We start from the raw sequence: 16,736 nt of genomic DNA, 5'->3' as shown, positions 1-16,736 counted from the left end.
CCATTCTATATGGGTGTTCCCCTCCCCATCCTCCCCCCATTACTGCCCTACCCCAAGAATCCTGTTCACTGGGGGTCCAGCCATAGCCGGACCCAGGGCTTCCCCTTCCACTGGTGCTCTTACTAAGATATTCATTGCTACCTATGAGGTCAGAGTCCAGGGTCAGTCCATGTATAGTCTTTAGGTAGTGGCTTAGTCCCTGGAAGCTCTGGTTGCTTGGCATTGTTGTTCATAAGGGGTCTCGAGCCCCTTCAAGCTCTTCCAGTTCTTTCTCTGATTCCTTCAACGGGGGTCCTATTCTCAGTTCAGCTGCTGGCATTCGCCTATTTATTTGCTGTTATTGTTTTTGATTAGCTGAGCAGTACTCCATTATATAGATGTACCAGATTTTCTATATCCATTCTTCTGTTGAAGGGCATCTGGGTTCTTTCCAGCTTCTGGCTATAAATACATAAACATAAATAAATAAGGCTGCTATGAACATAGTGGAGCATGTGTCTTTGTTATATTTTGGAGCATTTTTTTGGGTATATGCCCAAGAGAGGTATAGCTAGGTCCTCAGGTAGTGCAATGTCCAATTTTCTGAGGAACCTCCAGACTGATTTCCAGAATGGTTGTACCCCCAGTCTGCAATCCCACCAACAATGGAGGAGTGTTCCTCTTTCTCCACATCCTCACCAGCATCTGCTGTCACCTGAGTTTTTGATCTTAGCCATTCTCACTGGTGTGAGGTAGAATCTCAGGGTTGTTTTGATTTGCATTTCCCTTATGACTAAAGATGTTGAACATTTCTTTAGGTGTTTCTCAGCCATTTGACATTCTCAGCTGTGATTTCTTTGCTTAGCTCTGAACCGCATTTTTAATAGGGTTATTTGTCTCCCTGCAGTCTAATTTCATGAGTTCTTTGTATATTTTGAATATGAGGCCTCTATCAGTTGTAGGATTGGTAAAGATCTTTTCCCAATCTGTTGATTGAAGTTTTGTCCTACCAGCAGTGTCCTTTGCCTTACAGAAGCTTTGTAGTTTTATGAGATCCCATTTGTCGATTCTTGATCTTAGAGCATAAGCCATTGGTGTTTTGTTCAGGAAATGTTCTCCAGTGTCTATGTGTTTGAGATTCTTCCCCACTTTTTCTTCTATTAGTTTGAGTGTATCTGGTTTGATGTGGAGGTCCTTGATCCACTTGAACTTAAGCTTTGTACAGGGTGATAAGAATGGATTGATCTGCGTTCTTCTACATGCTGACCTCCAGTTGAAACATCACCCTTTGCACCCTTTGCTGAAAGTGCTATCTTTTTTCCATTGGATGGTTTTGGCTCCTTTCTCAAAAATCAAGTGACCATAGGTGTGTGGGTTCATTTCTGGGTCTTCAATTCTATTCCACTCGTCTATCTGCCTGTCTCTGTACCAATGCCATACAGTTTTTTATCACTATTGCTCTGTAATACCACAAAACGATTAGTTTCTTGATTTTTCTAGGGTGTGGCTTGCCTCCTTGTGTTGGGTTTTACTATTTATTATCCTTTGTAGGGCTGGATTTGTAGAAAGATATTGTGTAAATTTGGTTTTCATGGAATATCTTGGTTTCTCCATCTATGTTAATTGAGAGTTTTGCTGGATACAGTAACCTGGGACGACATTTGTGTTTTCTTAGGGTCTGTATGACATCTGTCCAGGATCTTCTGGCCTTCATAGTTTCTGGCGAAAAGTCTGGTCTGCCTTTATATGCTACTTGACCTTTTTAGCTTACTGCTTTTAATATTCTTTCTTTGTTTTGTGCATTTGGTGTTTTGACTATTATGTGATGGGAGGAATTTCTTTTCTGGTCCAATCTATTTGGAGTTCTGTAGGCTTCTTGTATGTTTATGGGAAGCTCTTTCTTTACGTTAGGGAAGTTTTCTTCTATGGTTTTGTTGAAGATATTTACTGGTCCTGTGAGTTGGGAGTCTTCACTCTCTTCTATACCTATTATGCTTAGGTTTGGTCTTCTCATTGTGTCCTCGATTTCTGTATGTTTTCAACCAGTAGCTTTTTCCGTTTTACATTATCTTTGACAGGTGTGTTGATGATTTCTATGGAGTCTTCTGCTCCTGAGATTCTCTCTTCTTTCTCTTGTATTCTGTTGGTGATGCTTGTATCTATGGCTTCTTGTCTCTTCCTTTGGTTTTCTATATCCAGGGTTGTCTCCCTTTGTGCTTTCTTTATTGTTTCTATTTCCACTTTCAATTCCTTTACCTGTTTGATTGTGTTTTCTTGTAATTCTTTCAGGGATTTTTGTGTTTCCTCTCTAAGGGCTTCTACTTGTTTACTGTGTTTTCCTGAATTTCTCTAAGGGAGTTCTTTATGTCTTTCTTAAAGTCCTCCATCATCATGATCAAATGTGATTTTAAATCTAGATCTTGCTTTTCTGGTGTGTTTGGGTAATCAGTGTTTGCTTTGGTGGGAGAATTGGGCTCTGATGATGCCATATAGTCTTGATTTCTGTTGCTTGGCTTCCTGCACTTGCCTCTAACCATCAGATTTTCTCTGGTGTTACTTGTTCTGCTATTTCTGACAGTGGCTTGGCCATCCTATAGGCTTTTTTGTCATGTGTGCTGTAGACCTGTTTTCCTGTTTTCTTTCAGCCAGTTATGGAAACAGAGTGTTCTGCTTTCAGGCGTGTAGTCTTTCCTGTCTACTTGTCTTCAGTTGTTCCTGTGGGAGTGTGTCCTGAGTCCATGAGGCAGGTCACTTAGAGCAGAAAAGTTGGTCTTACCTCTGGTCTCAGGACTGAAGTTGCTCTTTGGGTCTAGGTTACAGCTCTCTGTGAAGGTAGCAATCAGAAGGGCCTGCCCCTATTTATGGGTCCCTGGGCACAGGGGGCCCTAATGGCACTAGTTGTTTTCCTGTAGAGTCAGAAATGCGGACAGAGAGTATTCTCTGGTTTCCCAGGTGTGTCTGCCCCTATGAATGTCTAGCTCTCCCTTCCACGGGATTTGGGTGCAGGGAGCTGTTTGACCGGGTCTGTTCAGATCTGGGTGCAGTCTGGACCACAGGACTCCTGCAGCTTGACTGCCCCTATCTTCCTGTACCCAGAGGCCCTATACAGTTTCCTCTTGGGCCAGGGATGTGGGCAATGGTGGGTAGAAGTGACAGTCTCTCCTGCCCTGCAGTTTCAAGATTGCCCACACGTCTGGGCCATTCGTTGTTTATATTTTTACATTTTTTATTTTTTATTGTTGATAGGTGCAGCTAACTTTATTGATGGCATTCAAGAGAATAGATAAGTCTCCCTAGGCCCCTCCTGTTATTATGGGAGTCTGGGGTGGAAATTGTGAGGGAGATGCTCATTGTTGGGGGCCGAGTTGGGACAGGGACTCCTCTGCAACCGAGGACCTCTCTCTTGCTCTCAGTGTCCTTGCCGGGGTGGGTGGTCTAGGGTTTTTTACTCCTTGGACAGCGTGTAGGCCATGAGGCCCACCACTCTGTTGCCGTAACTGTATTCATTGTCATACCAAGAAACAAGTTTTACAAAGTTATTATTGAGAGCAATGCCAGATCCAGCATCAAAGGTGGAAGAGTGGGAGTTACTATTAAAGTCACAGAAGACAACCTGGTCCTCAATGTAGCACTGGATGACCTTTAGTAGGCCCTAGGATGCCTGCTTCACCACCTTCTTGAATTCATCATACTTGGCAGGTTTCTCTAGGCAGCATGTCAGATCCACAATGGATACATTGGGGATAGGAGCATGGAAGGCCATGCCAGTGAGCTTCCTGTTAAGCTCTGGAATGACCTTGCCCACATCCTTGGCAGCACCATAGAATGCAGGGATGATGTTCTGGGCCGCCCCACAGCCATCACACCACTACTTTCCAGGGGGGCCATTCATAGTCTTCTGAGTGGCAGTGATGGCATGGAGTGTGGTCATGAGCTTTTCCACAATGCCAATTTTGTCATGGATGACCTTGTCCAGGGAGGCTAAGCAGTTCGTGGTGTAAGGTGGATTGCTGACAGTCTTGAATGAGTTGTCATATTTCTTGTGATTCACACCGATCACGGCTGAAGGGGCAGAGATGATAACCCTTTTGGCCCCACCCTTCAAGTGGGCCCCAGACTTCTCTATGGTGGTGAAGACACCAGTGGAACCCATGACATATTCAGCACCAGCATCACTCCATTTGATGTTAGTGGGTCCTCGCTCGGAAGCTGGTGATGGGCTTCCCACTGATAACAAGCTTCTCATTCTCAGCCTTGACTATGCCATTTAATTTGACATGGGTAGAGTCATACTGAAGCATGTAGACTATGTAGTTGATGTCAATGAAGGTTTCGTTAATGACAATATTTTCCACTTTACCAAGTGTAGAGCTGAAGAAGGCAGCCTTGGTAACCAGGTGCCCAAATGGCCAAATCTGTTCACACCAACCTTCCCCATCTTGTCTAGAGGATGAGGCTGGCAGTGCATGAGAAGATGCAGCTGTCTTTGGAATGAGTAGCAACAGAGACTGTTTATATTTTTAATTCTGTATGTTTCTGCTTTAATTTAAAAGTGAACATTTTCCAACCATTATAAATTAAAACATTGAATTGAAAGTGAGGAGGAAAATTGTCTATACCTCATCATTGCAAAGACTATGGAAGACAAAAAAAATTAAAGAAGAAAGAGAGAGAGAGAGAGAGAGAGAGAGAGAGAGAGAGAGAGAGAGAGAGAGAGAGGCAGAGTCAAATATTCAACAAAAGTTTTCTTTTTCAAAACCTGTCTACTCCAATTTGGAAATCATTATCTGACAATCAGTTATATTCTTTTTTTTTTTTTATTAACTTGAGTATTTCTTATATACATTTCGAGTGTTATTCCCTTTCCCGGTTTCCGGGCAAACATCCCCCTCCCCCCTCCCCTTCCTTATGGGTGTTCCCCTCCCAACCCTCCCCCCATTGCCGCCCTCCCCCCATAGACTAGTTCACTGTGGGTTCAGTCTTAGCAGGACCCAGGGCTTCCCCTTCCACTGGTGCTCTTACTAGGATATTCATTGCTACCTATGGGGTCAGAGTCCAGGGTCAGTCCATGTATAGTCTTTAGGTAGTGGCTTAGTCCCTGGAAGCTCTGGTTGCTTGGCATTGTTGTACTTTTGGGGTCTCGAGCCCCTTCAAGCTCTTCCAGTTCTTTCTCTGATTCCTTCAATAGGGGACCTATTCTCAGTTCAGTGGTTTGCTGCTGGCATTCGCCTCTATATTTGCTGTATTCTGGCTGTGTCTCTCAGGAGCGATCTACATCCGGCTCCTGTCGGTCTGCACTTCTTTGCTTCATCCATCTTGTCTAATTGGGTGGCTGTATATGTATGGGCCACATGTGGAGCAGGCTCTGAATGGGTGTTCCTTCAGTCTCTGTTTTAATCTTTGCCTCTCCCTTCCCTGCCAAGGGTATTCTTTTTCCTCATTTAAAGAAGGAGTGAAGCATTCACATTTTGATCATCCGTCTTGAGTTTCGTTTGTTCTAGGGATCTAGGGTAATTCAAGCATTTGGGCTAATAGCCACTTATCAATGAGTGCATACCATGTATGTCTTTCTGTGATTGGGTTAGCTCACTCAGGATGATATTTTCCAGTTCCAACCATTTGCCTACGAATTTCATAAACTCGTTGTTTTTGATAGCTGAGTAATATTCCATTGTGTAGATGTACCACATTTTCTGTATCCATTCCTCTGTTGAAGGGCATCTGGGTTCTTTCCAGCTTCTGGCTATTATAAATAAGGCTGCGATGAACATAGTGGAGCACGTGTCTCTTTTATATGTTGAGGCATCTTTTGGGTATATGCCCAAGAGAGGTATGGCTGGATCCTCAGGCAGTTCAATGTCCAATTTTCTGAGGAACCTCCAGACTGATTTCCAGAATGGTTTTACCAGTCTGCAATCCCACCAACAATGGAGGAGTGTTCCTCTTTCTCCACATCCTCGCCAGCATCTGCTGTCACCTGAGTTTTTGATCTTAGCCAATCGCACTGGTGTGAGGTGAAATCTCAGGGTTGTTTTGATTTGCAATTCCCTTATGACTAAAGATGTTGAACATTTCTTTAGGTGTTTCTCAGCCATTCGGCAATCCTCAGCTGTGAATTCTTTGTTTAGCTCTGAACCCCATTTTTTAATAGGGTTATTTGTTTCCCTGCGGTCTAACTTCTTGAGTTCTTTGTATATTTTGGATATAAGGCCTCTATCTGTTGTAGGATTGGTAAAGATCTTTTCCCAATCTGTTGGTTGCTGTTTTGTCCTAACCACAGTGTCCTTTGCCTTACAGAAGCTTTGCAGTTTTATGAGATCCCATTTGTCGATTCTTGATCTTAGAGCATAAGCCATTGGTGTTTTGTTCAGGAAATTTTTTCCAGTGCCCATGTGTTCCAGATGCTTCCCTAGTTTTTCTTCTATTAGTTTGATTGTGTCTGGTTTGATGTGGAGGTCCTTGATCCACTTGGACTTAAGCTTTGTACAGGGTGATAAGGATGGATCGATCTGCATTCTTCTACATGTTGCCCTCCAGTTGAACCAGCACCATTTGCTGAAAATACTATCTTTTTTCCATTGGATGGTTTTGGCTCCTTTGTCAAAAATCAAGTGACCATAGGTGTGTGGGTTCATTTCTGGGTCTTCAATTCTATTCCATTGGTCTATCTGTCTGTCTCTGTACCAATACCATGCAGTTTTTATCACTATTGCTCTGTAATACTGCTTGAGTTCAGGGATAGTGATTCCCCCTGAAGTCCTTTTATTGTTGAGGATAGCTTTAGCTATCCTGGGTTTTTTGTTATTCCAGATGAATTTGCAAATTGTTCTGTCTAACTCTTTGAAGAATTGGATTGGTATTTTGATGGGGATTGCATTGAATCTGTAGATTGCTTTTGGTAAAATGGCCATTTTTACCATATTAATCCTGCCAATCCATGAGCATGGGAGATCTTTCCATCTTCTGAGGTCTTCTTCAATTTCTTTCCTCAGTGTCTTGAAGTTCTTATTGTACAGATCTTTTACTTGCTTGGTTAAAGTCACACCGAGGTACTTTATATTATTTGGGTCTATTATGAAGGGTGTCGTTTCCCTAATTTCTTTCTCGGCTTGTTTCTCTTTTGTATAGAGGAAGGCAACTGATTTATTTGAGTTAATTTTATACCCAGCCACTTTGCTGAAGTTGTTTATCAGCTTTAGTAGTTCTCTGGTGGAACTTTTGGGATCACTTAAATACACTATCATGTCATCTGCAAATAGTGATATTTTGACCTCTTCTTTTCCGATCTGTATCCCCTTGATCTCCTTTTGTTGTCTGATTGCTCTGGCTAGAACTTCAAGAACTATATTGAATAAGTAGGGAGAGAGTGGGCAGCCTTGTCTAGTCCCTGATTTTAGTGGGATTGCTTCAAGTTTCTCTCCATTTAGTTTAATGTTAGCAACTGGTTTGCTGTATATGGCTTTTACTATGTTTAGGTATGGGCCTTGAATTCCTATTCTTTCCAGGACTTTTATCATGAAGGGGTGTTGAATTTTGTCAAATGCTTTCTCAGCATCTAATGAAATGATCATGTGGTTCTGTTCTTTCAGTTTGTTTATATAATGGATCACGTTGATGGTTTTCTGTATATTAAACCATCCCTGCATGCCTGGGATGAAGCCTACTTGATCATGGTGGATGATTGTTTTGATGTGCTCTTGAATTCGGTTTGCCAGAATTTTATTGAGTATTTTTGCGTCGATATTCATAAGGGAAATTGGTCTGAAGTTCTCTTTCTTTGTTGTGTCTTTGTGTGGTTTAGGTATAAGAGTAATTGTGGCTTCATAGAAGGAATTCGGTAGGGCTCCATCTGTTTCAATTTTGTGGAATAGTTTGGATAATATTGGTATGAGGTCTTCTATGAAGGTTTGATAGAATTCTGCACTAAACCCGTCTGGACCTGGGCTCTTTTTGGTTGGGAGACCTTTAATGACTGCTTCTATTTCCTTAGGAGTTATGGGGTTGTTTAACTGGTTTATCTGTTCCTGATTTAACTTCGATACCTGGTATCTGTCTAGGAAATTGTCCATTTCCTGAAGATTTTCAAATTTTGTTGAATATAGGTTTTTATAGTAAGATCTGATGATTTTTTGAATTTCCTCCGAATCTGTAGTTATGTCTCCCTTTTCATTTCTGATTTTGTTAATTTGGACACACTCTCTGTGTCCTCTCGTTAGTCTGGCTAAGGGTTTATCTATCTTGTTGATTTTCTCAAAGAACCAACTTTTGGTTCTGTTGATTCTTTCTATGGTCCTTTTTGTTTCTACTTGGTTGATTTCAGCTCTGAGTTTGATTATTTCCTGCCTTCTACTCCTCCTGGGTGTATTTGCTTCTTTTTGTTCTAGAGCTTTTAGGTGTGCTGTCAAGCTGCTGACATATGCTCTTTCCTGTTTCTTTCTGCAGGCACTCAGCGCTATGAGTTTTCCTCTTAGCACAGCTTTCATTGTGTCCCATAAGTTTGAGTATGTTGTATCTTCATTTTCATTAAATTCTAAAAAGTTTTTAATTTCTTTCTTTATTTCTTCCTTGACCAGGTTATCATTGAGTAGAGCATTGTTCAATTTCCACGTATATGTGGGCATTCTTCCCTTATTGTTATTGAAGACCAGTTTTAGGCCGTGGTGGTCCGATAGCACGCATGGGATTATTTCTATCTTTCTGTACCTGTTGAGGCCCGTTTTTTGACCAATTATATGGTCAATTTTGGAGAAAGTAACATGAGGAGCTGAGAAGAAGGTATATCCTTTTGCTTTAGGATAGAATGTTCTATAAATATCCGTTAAGTCCATTTGGCTCATGACTTCTCTTAGTCTGAATTAACTGAATAAACATCACTGTTAATTTCTGTTTCCATGATCTGTCCATTGATGAGAGTGGGGTGTTGAAATCTCCCACTATTATTGTGTGAGGTGCAATGTGTGTTTTGAGCTTTAGTAAGGTTTCTTTTACATATGTAGGTGCCCTTGTATTTGGGGCATAGATATTTAGGATTGAGAGTTCATCTTGGTTGATTTTTCCTTTGATGAATATGAAGTGTCCTTCCTTATCTTTTTTGATGACTTTTAGTTGGAAATTGATTTTATTTGATATTAGAATGGCTACTCCAGCTTGCTTCTTCTGACCATTTGCTTGGAAAGTTGTTTTCCAGCCTTTCACTCTGAGGTAGTGTCTGTCTTTGTCTCTGAGGTGTGTTTCCTGTAGGCAGCAGAATGCAGGGTCCTCGTTGCGTATCCAGTTTGTTAATCTATGTCTTTTTATTGGGGAGTTGAGGCCATTGATATTGAGAGATATTAAGGAATAGTGATTATTGCTTCCCGTTATATTCATATTTGATGTGAGGTTATGTTTGTGTGCTTTCATTCTCTTTGTTTTGTTGCCAAGACGATTAGTTTCTTGCTTCTTCTAGGGTATAGCTTGCCTCCTTATGTTGGGCTTTACCATTTATTAACCTTTGTAGTGCTGGATTTGTAGAAAGATATTGTGTAAATTTGGTTTTGTCATGGAATATCTTGGTTTCTCCATCAATGTTAATTGAGAGTTTTGCTGGATACAGTAATCTGGGCTGGCATTTGTGTTCTCTTAGGGTCTGTATAACATCAGTCCAGGATCTTCTGGCCTTCATAGTTTCTGGCGAGAAGTCTGGTGTGATTCTGATAGGTCTCCCTTTATATGTTACTTGACCTTTTTCCCTTACTGCTTTTAATATTCTTTCTTTATTTTGTGCGTTTGGTGTTTTGACAATTATGTGACGGGAGGTGTTTCTTTTCTGGTCCAATCTATTTGGAGTTCTGTAGGCTTCCTGTATGTCTATGGGTATCTCTTTTTTTTAGGTTAGGGAAGTTTTCTTCTATGATTTTGTTGAAGATATTTACTGGTCCTTTGAGCTGGGAGTCTTCACTCTCTTCTATACCTATTATCCTTAGGTTTGATCTTCTCATTGAGTCCTGGATTTCCTGTATGTTTTGGACCAGTAGCTTTTTCCGCTTTACATTTTCTTTGACAGTTGAGTCAATGATTTCTATGGAATCTTCTGCTCCTGAGATTCTCTCTTCCATCTCTTGTATTCTGTTGGTGAAGCTTGTATCTACAGCTCCTTGTCTCTTCTTTTGGTTTTCTATATCCAGGGTTGTTTCCATGTGTTCTTTCTTGATTGCTTCCATTTCCATTTTTAATTCCTTCAACTGTTTGATTGTGTTTTCCTGGAATTCTTTCAGGGATTTTTGCGATTCCTCTCTGTAGGCTTTTACTTGTTTATTAATGTTTTCCTGTGCTTCCCTAAGTGTGTTCAGGTCTTTCCTGAAGTCCTCCAGCATCATGATCAAATATGATTTTGAAACTAGATCTTGCTTTTCTGGTGTGTTTGGATATTCCATGTTTGTTTTGGTGGGAGAATTGGGCTCCGATGATGGCATGTAGTCTTGCTTTCTGTTGCTTGGGTTCCTGCGCTTGCCTCTCGCCATCAGATTATCTCTAGTGTTACTTTGTTCTGCTATTTCTGACAGTGGCTAGACTGTCCTATAAGCCTGTGTGTCAGGAGTGCTGTAGACCTGTTTTCCTCTCTTTCAGTCAGTTATGGGGACAGAGTGTTCTGCTTTCGGGCGTGTAGTTTTTCCTCTCTACAGGTCTTCAGCTGTTCCTGTGGGCCTGTGTCTTGAGTTCACCAGGCAGCTTTCTTGCAGCAGAAAATTTGGTCTTACCTGTGGTCCCGAGGCTCAGGTTTGCTCGTGGGGTGCTGTCCAGGGGCTCTCTGCAGCGGCAGCAACCAGGAAGACCTGTGCCGCCCCTTCCGGGAGCTTCAGTGCACCAGGGTTCCAGATGGTCTTTGGCTTTTTCCTCTGGCGTCCGAGATGTGTGTGCAGGGAGCAGTCTCTTCTGGTTTCCCAGGCCTGTCTGCCTCTCTGAAGGTTTAGCTCTCCCTCCCACGGGATTTGGGTGCAGAGAACTGTTTATCCGGTCTGTTTCCTTCAGGGTCCGGCGGTGTCTGTGGCAGGGGTCCTGCCGCTCCTGGGCCAATCAGTTATATTCTTAAATCTTTGGGATTTTTTTCTGATTTGCATACAGAAGAGAAATTCTTATCTAGATTTTTCAGACTTAAGATCTTTCTGATTCCACTCTGAAAGATTTTTATGACCATTTTGACACAATCTGAATAAAGTAGATATCTCTGGGAGAAGTTATATATCTCATAAACAAGCACCTAGATTTATATTTTTATCTGAATAATGAAATTTAAAAAATCGATTCATAAATATAATGGACACTTATTGATTTAAAAAAATCAATGAGTTAAAATTGTCTGCTTAATTTACTTTTATGAGAAAATTGACTTAGATATACCTGTTCTTTCCCTTTAATGATTATCATGCTGTGAAGTTTTTACAGTTGTAATGGGCATGTGATTTTATAATCATAATCATAATAATGATTTTTAGCATCTTAAATGCACTGCTCTGTTACATTAAAATCAATAGCAAGTTGTTTTGGCTTTCCTTCCATAACGTAGCTATCACTTTTCTCTCTATTGTATCTGCCATTTTTTCCATCAAGCCACTGCCATCTTTCCTGTCATACTTGAAATTCTTGATGGTGCCCTGATTCTGCCACCCCCATAAGTCCATTCCATGTGTAATAGTGAAGGAAAGCCTCTTAAATTGTAAGCTATATTTCATTACTTATGTAGAAAAAGTCCAACAGTGATCTTGTAGGTCCATATTTAAAGTATGGTACTCGGAGGACTTGCCTAACAATTACCTAAAGCATTTCTTTACCTGGGCTCTGTTCAAGACCTACTTACTAAAAATTGTCTATATAAAACAGAATATTTCAGTTTATTTTATTTTTTAATATATTTTAATTGAAGTAGAGTTTTATTACCTTCCTTTCTCCCTTTCTTTTCCCTAACCCTTCCCAGTTAACCCCCCTTGAATCTCTCCTGTGTCCCCAATTTTAACTTGATAAGCTATCTTTCTTTGGTGATTTTGTGATATGTATATTTGTACACATACATATATCTACATATTTATATAACTTTATCTGTATATTTCTATTGGTAATATGTAAATGGTTTTAAAGAGTGACTCTGGTTTTGTCCCTGGAAGTTCTGGTGTGTCTGATTGGTTGATATTGTTGTTCTTCCTATAGGGTTTCAAACCCCTGCAGCTCCTTCAGTCTTTTCCATAATTCCTCCACTGGGGTCCCATACTCAGTCCATGGTTGGATGTGAATATTTGTCAGGTTCTGGCAGAGCCTCTCAGGAGACAGCCATATCAGCATGCTCCTGTCAGCATGCACTTCTTGGCATCAGCAATAGTGTCTGAGTTTGGTGACTGTATGTGGGATGGATTCCCAGGTGAGGCAGTTTTTGGATGGCCTTTCCTTCAGTCTCTGTTCCACACTTTGTCTTTGTATTTCCTCCTGTGAGTATTTTGTTCCCTCTTCTAAGAAGGACTGATACATTGACATTTTGGTCTTGCTTCTTCTTGAGCTTCATGCGGTCTGTGAATTTTTATCTTGGATATTCTGTGCTTTTGGGCTAATATTCACTCAATCAATGAGTACATACCATATGTGTGTATTTTTTTGTGACCTCATTCAGGATGATATTTTCTAGTGCCATCCATTTGCCTATGAATTTCATGAAGTCATTGTTTTTAATAGCTGAGTAGTACTCCATTGTGTAAATGGACCACATTTTCCCACATCCATTTCTCTGTTGAAGGACATCTGGTTTCTTTCCATCTTCTGGTTATTATAAATAAGGCTGCTGAGAACATAGTGGAGTATGTTTCCTTGTTATATGTTGGAGCATCTTTTGGGTATATGCCCAGGAGTAGTATAGCTAGGTCCTCAGATAGTACTATGTCCAATTTTCTAAGAAAACGCCAGACTGATTTCCAGAGAAGTTGGTTGTAGTAGCTTGCAATCCCACCAACAATAGAGGAGCATTGCTCTTTCTCCATATCCTTTCCAGCATCTGCTGTCACCTGAGTCTTTGATCTTAGCCATTCTGACTGGTGTGAGGTGGAATCTCATGGTCATTTTGATTTGCATTTCCCTGGTTGCCATTTTAAGACCTCTCATGCTCACCGATTGGCAGAATTAATATAGTAAAAATGGCCATCTTGCTGAATGCAATCTACAGATTCAATGCAATCCCCATCAAAATTCCAACTCAATTCTTCATAGAGTTAGAAAGAACAATTTGCAAATTCATTTTGAATAACAAAAACCCCAGTAAAGGGAAAACTCAACAACAAAAGAACTTCTGGGGGAATCACCATCCCTGACCTCAAGCAGTGTTACAGAGCAGTAGTAATAACTGTATGGTATTGGTACAGAGACAGGCAAGTAGATCAGTGGAATAGAATTTAAGATCCACAAATGAACCCACATACCTATGGTCACTTGATATTTGACAAAGAACCTAAAAACATCCAGTGGAAAAAGGATATCATTTTCAACAAATGGTGCTGGTTCAACTGACAGTCAGCATGTAGAAGAATGCAAATTGATCCATTCGTATCTCCTTGTACAAAGCTCAAGTCCAAGTGGATCAAGGACTTCCACATAAAACCAGATACACTGCAACTAATAGAAGAGAAAGTGGGGCAGAGCCTCGAACACATGGGCACTAGGGAAAATTTCCTCTAAGATCAAGAATCAGCCAATGAGACCTGATAAAATTGCAAAGCTTCTGTAAAGCAAAGGATACTTATTGTACTTTTATGTGTATATTTTTAGGCTGATAATCATTGTGACTCATAGATGTTGCTTTTGTGTAGGACTGTTCAGTTGCATCCCTTCCCTGTCAGCTTGCTTTCTGGAACCGTGGATGTTAAACCACAGGAGGAGACTTTCAGACTAAATTCAGCTTCAATTATCTGAGTCTTATGTCCAACTGTGGTATTATTCTTACATTTAACATTCTGAGAACTCTCATTGATAAACTGGACTATTTAAGATTTCAGTGAAAGCATGGTTCAAAAGATTAATACACGATAGTCCTCAAACAAATATTACCCTTCATTCAGAGAATATAATTAGAATTCTGGGAACTCATCAGTGAGGACTCTTCTACCAGGTCAAATGTTTCAAAACACATCATGCTAACAGAATGCAGTCCAGTTTTGACAAGTCATAGAACTTGACAGAAAAGATTATGAATTGCCCCAATTGGTCATGCAAACTATCAGAGTAAACTGAGCAAGTATTATAATATTGTATAATATAATATACTAGTGACTGATGAAGGCATTATTTCTGTTCCCTTGGAGCTTAAACTCAGTTCTCCTTAATAATCTTGTTTTCCTGCCTCCAAATAAATGCCTTACTCTTTTATCCTCATTCTTTTTGTGCCAACAATGGTTTTTGGTATTTGTGGAAGATGCCTAACTTTACTTGTTTAGTTAAAGATACTTCTTTTTCAAGATAAATGTGCAATGTGATTTTTAAATCACTACCCACAGCATGCTTTTAAATTTAGCATTTATTTAGTGTTCCATATCCTATCTTCTCTTGCAATATACTTGAAATCACATTCTTGCTCATAACCAGAATGCAGATAGGGTATTTGTCCCCACACCCAGAATAGTAGCTATTTACAAAGCATTAAAAGGAAAGGAATAAGTTAGTGGGGAATGCTATCATGGTATTTGAAGACTATTTGATTTGTTTTTATGCACTACCATGTGTCCAAGCTAGCACCAAACTTTGGTTCTGTAATCTGTTTGTAATTTTGCATGATTTCACCTCATTGACAATACCTACCTACTGAAAAACATAAGACAAACACCAACTTCATAGAACCAGAGCCTCTTCTCTGTCTGGAGTTTCCAAGAATGAGTCATTGTATGGTGTTATACATATGAATACCTCTATTAAGAAGTGCACACAGACCACAGTGCTCTGTAGAGCAACTGATACGATCTTAGATCTTATTAGCCTTGAGCTCTGTGAGCTCTGTGGCCTGCCTGGGCTCCATGTTAGACAACTACCCTCAGATCTAAGAACTTCCTGAAACAGTAAAATGGAAAGACTTCAAGATCTGTTTTCTCCTAGTCTACCGGACAAGATCTTATGGTGGTGAACAGAAGTTTTCAGTACCTCATTTATTTATTTATTCATTATTTTTATGAATATGTGCAGGTGGTTCAAGACTGTGGGCATTGAGGGGCAAAGACATTATTCAGAGAATGAGCCCTATCCTTCCTCATTTCAGAAATACTGAGACTTCTCATGTGACAGTCTGTGTCACTGCTTTGCCTTTAATGGAGTGAGCAGATCGCAGGAAGAATATGATGCTGCTCAGTAAATTGAATGACTTTATGAAGATAAATGTTTTCCTTCCGAGGCTCCTTCTTGTCAGAATACATTTAGTACCGCCATTCCTTTGAGAACTAAATTCCTGGAGCACTTTGCAGCATATTAACATGTTTTCCTCACCACATGAAATTGCACTTCAAGCAAGAAATAATAATGTTTCTGCCTCCCCTTGTACATTTTTATTACTGCCAATGAATAGGAGTAAATTAAAGATTATGGCTAACATTATTCATGGGGACAAATTCCTAACTCATTTTACAGAGAATAATAAATAACTGAATGAATAAGATGCCTTTAATTTCACATGTGAGTTATTCAAGATTCCTCAGAGTAACCGGAGAGAGGCCATCGTGTTTATACACAACATACAAATATGCATCCATTGCTTGCCATCACAGTCTATACCACGTAATAGTCATAACGCTTCTTTGAATTTGTGGGATCGAATTCCCATGCATTGATTACCTACCGATATATAAAACATACTCTAGTTATACAACAGGACAACTATATTTAGCCTTTATAAATGCTAGGTACAATTTTGGTCCAGGTATTTATTGCTTCATTCCATAAGCAACCTGAATACTGGGTAAATCTTGTTCCTGCTAATGAAATTACAAAGCAAATTCCATTCAAATGGAAGCTGCCAGTCCTGGCCAGGGGCTCTTTTACTTGGAACAACCTCCAAAATACCCACATTCCAACGCAATGACATAATTTTAACACCCTCTTCCCTGTTCTAATGGAATTGTTGCTGTGCCATAAATTGTCAAGGACTTGAAAGGTACAGGCGTCCAGAGTAATAGGGAACAGAGCAGAATACATACCCTTTTGGGATAGTCCACATAACGACGTTCCCAGATCTCCATGTCTGTACTGCCACATCTGTGCCTTCCCTGCCAGATATCTGTGCTGAAGTGCAGGAGAGAAGCTGAAGGATTTATAGCTTCACTGGCAAGGCATATACTTCCTGGTATTCTTGGTTGACTGCCTAAATAGGGATAGAAGCTGGACCTCTGTGGGGTGGGTTAGGGGGTGAGTTAGGCTGTGAGGGAAGGTGAACAGCACCTTGGGGTAACAAGGGCAGGGCAGGGCAAGAAGGCTTTCCAGGCAGGCATACACCAGAAATAGGTGTATGTGGGCAGGAGTTTGCTAGGAGTGCAAGGGCAGAGGGCTAGGAGGAGGCTATTCTGTTTGAGTGGTGCTGAAGAATCCTGGGATAAGAGTGGTCATAAAACCAACTATCTTCCAGGATGCTTGGATGAAAGAAGAGAGGACTATAGTTCTTCTGAACCCTGAGAAACTAGCAGAACATTTACATAGATTAAGACCTAATAACACATGGGTATCTTGAGACAAGTCCTTTATTATCCCATGTTAGATTTAAGTGTAGCTGA

General features: G+C 40.5%; 1 pseudogene; it reads right to left on the bottom strand.

The window, feature by feature from the left end:
* Window positions 1-2,873: 2,873 nt before the first annotated feature.
* Window positions 2,874-16,208, bottom strand: Gapdh-ps116 (Glyceraldehyde-3-phosphate dehydrogenase, pseudogene 116; annotated as a pseudogene).
* Between the last annotated feature and the right edge of the window lie 528 nt (window positions 16,209-16,736).

The sequence above is a fragment of the Rattus norvegicus genome, chromosome X, assembly GCF_036323735.1.
Source record: "Rattus norvegicus strain BN/NHsdMcwi chromosome X, GRCr8, whole genome shotgun sequence".
In the NCBI taxonomy this organism is placed as follows: domain Eukaryota; kingdom Metazoa; phylum Chordata; class Mammalia; order Rodentia; family Muridae; genus Rattus; species Rattus norvegicus.
Note: the sequence above shows the minus strand (reverse complement) of the source record. Positions and strands in the feature narration are given on the sequence as shown.